At 40.8% G+C, this 5,123-nt stretch overlaps 1 non-coding gene across 1 annotated transcript; it reads left to right on the top strand.

Annotated features, from left to right (window-relative positions):
- The first annotated feature begins 3,717 nt into the window (after positions 1–3,717).
- Positions 3,718–3,826, top strand: LOC141593362 (small nucleolar RNA R71). Its single transcript, XR_012521451.1, has one exon. It is a non-coding gene; the product is annotated as a small nucleolar RNA R71 (small nucleolar RNA).
- Positions 3,827–5,123: the final 1,297 nt, after the last annotated feature.

The raw sequence follows: 5,123 nt of genomic DNA, 5'->3' as shown, positions 1-5,123 counted from the left end.
CCACAGTCCGGGACGGACCATGGTGACCACCATAGGCAGAAGAGTGGCAAGCTTCTAAGATATCCTTCACCTCCCATTGAGGCACACATCTCCGGATAAGACCGTCTGCGCATTCCTTGAAAACATAAGGATCATCCCAAAAGTATTGTCTAGCATTATAAGTGAACCGCTTCTTCTGCTGCCATGAAAGCTCGGGTGGTATCTTACCTGTCACAGCAAAATTAGCAAAATCAGCAAACCACGGAGGTGGATAAGACCCCGAATTAGTAATAGCTAACAGACTCTCATCAGGAAAAGAATCATTAATGGGTAACGAATCCTCCCTTTCGTCGGTTGCGGGCGAGATAAATGGTCAACCACCACATTCTCTGCACCTTTCTTATCTTTGATCTCCAAATCAAACTCCTGCAAAAGGATTATCCACCTCAAAAGCCTCGGCCGCATCCTTCTTAAGAAAGAGAGTCTTGCTGCATGGTCAGTATAAACAATAACCTTAGAACCTAACAAATAAGACCGAAATTTATCTAAGGCAAAAAGTACAGCTAGAAACTCCTTCTCAGTGGTGTAATAATTGACTTGAGCCTCATCCAGAGTTCGGCTCGCATAATATATGGCATTCAAAACTTTATTTTTCCGCTGTCCTAAAACTGCACCAATCGCATAATCGCTGGCATCACACATAATCTCGAATGGGAGGTCCCAATCAGGCGGCTGAATAATTGGCGCAGAAACTAGAGCCTCCTTTAACATGTTAAAAGCAAAAAGGCACTCATCAGGATACTCAAAGACAGCATCCTTAAGGAGCAATTGTGTAAGTGGTTTAGCAATTTTTGAAAAATCCTTAATGAAACGCCGATAAAAACAAGCGTGACCAAGGAAACTCCTCACTCCTTTAACATTCACGGGAGGAGGCAATTGGTCAATCACCCGCACTTTTGCCTTATCAACATGTATACCCTTATCAGAAATCAGATGCCCTAACACAACTCCCTCATTGACCATGAACTGACATTTTTCCCAGTTTAAAACAAAATTAACATCAATACAACGCTGCATGACTTTATCAAGATTAGCTAAACAACGATCAAAGTCATTACCATAAACTGAGAAATCATCCATAAATACCTCCATAATGTTCTCTATATAATCAGAAAAAATCCCTATCATGCACCTCTCGAAAGGTAGTCACGTTACAAATCCGAAAGGCATTCTACGGTATACAAAAACACCCTATGGACAGGTAAAAGTGGTCTTACTCTGATCATCCGGATGAATAGGGATCTGAAAGAACCCTGAATATCCGTCTAGAAAACAGAAAAATTTGTTAGAAGCAAGTCTTTCAGTCATTTGGTCAGCAAAAGGGAGGGGGAAGTGGTCTTTCTTGGTGGCGGCATTCAACTGTCTATAATCAATGCACATCCGCCACCCTGTCACAACGCGTTGGTGTTAATTCATTTTTCTCATTTTTAACCACGATAGTCCTTCCTTTCTTCTAACTACCTGAATCAAGGCTAACCCACTTGAGTTGCCAATCGTATAAATAATACCCGCATCGAGTAGTTTCATCACCTCGGCCATAACAACTTCCTTCATTTTCGGGTTCAACTTGCGTTGAACCTGTCTGTAAGGCTTGTGGCCTTCCTCCAGCTCTATCCTGTGCATACAAATATCAGGGCTGATGCGCTTAATATCATCCAAAGAATAACCTAAAGCTTTCCTGTTTTTCTTAAGCACAAACATCAAAGCAGAAAGCTGGTCATCATTAAGCTTAGCACTAACAATAGTTTCAGTCTTGCTCCGTATCATCTAGAAAAACAAACTTAAGATTAGGAGGAAGTGGCTTACGCTCTAGCACCTTTACCTCTACAGCATAGGCAGAATCCGCTTCAATGGTATAGCAAGTGTTTACCAAATTTTCGTTGGCCAGGCTTATGAGCATCTCATCTTCTTCCTCTGTGAGCTCGTAGCTTTCCATTGAGGCTACCAAAACATCTAGCTCCTCAAAGATTCTCCGTCAGCATTATTATCGCACACTCATCTAAACGGGTTAGATCAGCTAGGGGATCCTTGGCTAAGGATTCCCTCCAGTTACAATTAACAGCCCTGTCAACAATATCAACGGAATAACACGTATCATCATCAGCAGGTTCAGTCGCCTTACGAGCAAGACTGAACTCAATGGTGTCATCCCCTACCTCTAAGGTTATGATTCCGCGTTTGACATCTATTACAGCCCCAGCTGTATGTAAAAATGGTCTACCTAAAATAATAGGTATCTGACTGTCCTCTGCAATGTCCAAAACAACGAAATCGACAGGAATAAAAAACTTACCCACTCGAACGGGTACATCCTCTAAGACTCCTAAAGGTCTCTGAGTCGATCTATTTGCCATCTGAAGGGTAATATCGGTCACCTTAAGTCTACCAATATTTAGCTTTTCACAAACAGAATATGGCATGACACTGACACTGGCCCCTAAATCACAAAGGGCCTTTCCAATTTCGTGGTTACCTATAGTACAAGGAATTGAAAAGCTACCCGGGTCCTTTAATTTAGGCAGTATGTTAATTTGCGAAAGAGCATTACATTCTTCCACAAAAGCAACAACACCATCATCATGAAAATTTCTCTTACGATTCAAAATGTCTTTCATAAATTTAGCGTAAGAGGGTACCTGGGTAATTAGATCAGTGAAAGGAATGGTTACCTCAAGATTCTTGACCATCTCCAAAAACTTACCAAACTTGCGCTCCAGCTTAGTATTCTTTAAACGCTCCGGATACGGGACTGCAACACTGGCCGTAGGATCAGCAACCTTCAGCTTCCGTAAATTTAAAACCTCCGTCAAATCATCAATAAGTATAGAATTATGCAAATTAATTGACGGATTTGCGTCCTGCGCTGGAGACCCAGTCGATCGACCATTGGGCTCGGTCGATCGACCAAATACACTTGGTTCGAACAGTTTCTGGTCAGAAACTTTTTCATCAGGAACTTTGGTCGATCGACTGATGTGCTCGGTCGATTGACCACCGGCGCTGGGTTCAAGTAGTTTCTGATCAGAAACTTTTTCATCATAGATTCTGGTCGATCGACTGATGTTGTTGGTCGATCGACCGCTGGTACTGGCAGTAAAGCTCGTTTTCGCACCAGAATTTAAATTTGTCTTTTCATCATTTCCCGAGTCTTCTCTTGGCTTATCGGGACCATCATAAGAAAGGCCACTTCAGAGATTAATGGCATTAATGGTTTCAATTGGCCCCTCACATTTGCTTGAAGAATTGGCGACTTGGTTAGCCGCTAAATTCTCTAATTGCTTCACAAAATTCCTTGCAGATTCAATCCCAGCTTCTTCTATTTTCGTGACTTGAACCAAAAGAGCTCGGATTATTTCTCTCAATTCCGCGGTCTCATCTGAGTTATGAACATGAATTTCAATTTCTCTCTCGGAAACCGAAGAAGTCTCGAGCTTTTCGAGCCGGGCTGTAATAGAAGCTATGAGTGTCGCAACGGCACTCATTTCATCACTTGGCTTTCGCGAGTTTCCACGCGAACTCCCAAACTCAGCTCTATGGACTGCCATCTCCTCAATAGTGTTCCAACCTTTATTCTGACCAGTATTATTTTGGAACCTACCATTCGCAGCTGCATCCAGGATAACCTTGTAGTCATCATATAAAGAATTGTAAAATAAGTTGCAAAGGTACCACTGCTGGAAACCGTGGTGAGGGACAGATCGAACCAAACTCTTGAAATGTCCCCATGCTTCACAAAATCCCTCATCAGGTCCTTGCTGGAAATTTGTAATTTTGCTCCTCAAGGCATCAGTCTTTGCGAGTGGGAAGTATTTTTTGTAGAAAGCTAATGCTAGAGATGTCCAATCCGTGACTCTAGCTGCTACCCTATCAAGGTAGCGGTACCAATCTCGCGCCGAATCCTTCAAGGAGTATAAGAACATCATCCCCTTTACTTCATCTTAGGTCACCCCAGCCGGTATAGGTATGGAACAACAGTAGTCTGTGAAAATTTCCATATGCTTCAAAGGATCCTCGTCCGATAGACCAACAAACTGATTTCGCTCCACTAAATCGATATAGGAGGAACGGAATTCGAAATGACCATGAGTAGGGGTGGGTAAATCGTATCCCTTTGGAACATGCTGCACTTGTGGCTGAAGATTATCATATATTGTAGTCATGATCGCGAAACGGAGAGTACTCAAACCTTCCTCTCAAAAATCTGTCTTCTAACTGTGCAAAAGCAAAACTAGAAGCAAGATTAAGCAATGGCCTCAAAGAACCAAAGTTCCTTGAGACAAGAAAAATAAACTAAAAATAGAGCAAACAGAATTACACCGTCTCCCCGGCAACGGCGCCAAAAGATACCGTCGTTTTGTATCAAAATTAAATTTATAAATCCGAACTAAAACTATAGCTAGTGATAGTAAGGGTCGAACCACAGAGAGACAAGATCAATTCTATTTGCTATTTTTAATCTATTGAAGTAACAATTAAATGGGGGTTTTGAATTTGTTTGATTCTAGAGGCTAATTGGCAAAATAAGAAATTTCTCAAATAAGATAAAAGGGAGATCAGGAACTTTGGTTCACCATGGCTAAGGTCAGGTAAAAAAGGTAGCAGAGGTCCTGTAATACGGTCTCAGGAAATATGAGCAAGCCTTTCGATCAATGCTCAAATTTAACCTTACGGTCTTCTAATTCCCTAGAATTTCTCAAAGCTTTCGCTCAAAGTAAATTCCAAAACTAATGAAAACCTAACCTACTAATCTTTCAATCTAGCAAGACGGGTTTATCAAAAGGAAATAAGATCGATACGGAAGAAATCATACTAATAAATTCGACCCTAATTTACGCCATGGCTCACCTAGTTCCCAATCAAGATAATTAGCTATACATGATTAAGACTATAACAATTGCAAAATTAAAGACATAGAATGAAATTGACATGATTGAATTGAAATTAAAATAGAGGATTAAAACTGAATTACTTGAATATAAATTGGTAACAACAAGAATTAAAAGACGTGAATAAAAGAAGATTGAAATTAAATTAAAGCTTACTAAGGAAATTGATGAACAACAATTAATTCCAATCCTTGCCTC

The sequence above is a fragment of the Silene latifolia genome, chromosome 7, assembly GCF_048544455.1.
Source record: "Silene latifolia isolate original U9 population chromosome 7, ASM4854445v1, whole genome shotgun sequence".
NCBI classification, from domain to species: domain Eukaryota; kingdom Viridiplantae; phylum Streptophyta; class Magnoliopsida; order Caryophyllales; family Caryophyllaceae; genus Silene; species Silene latifolia.
The sequence above is the reverse complement of the archived record's forward strand: the minus strand, read 5'-3'. Positions and strand labels throughout refer to the sequence as shown.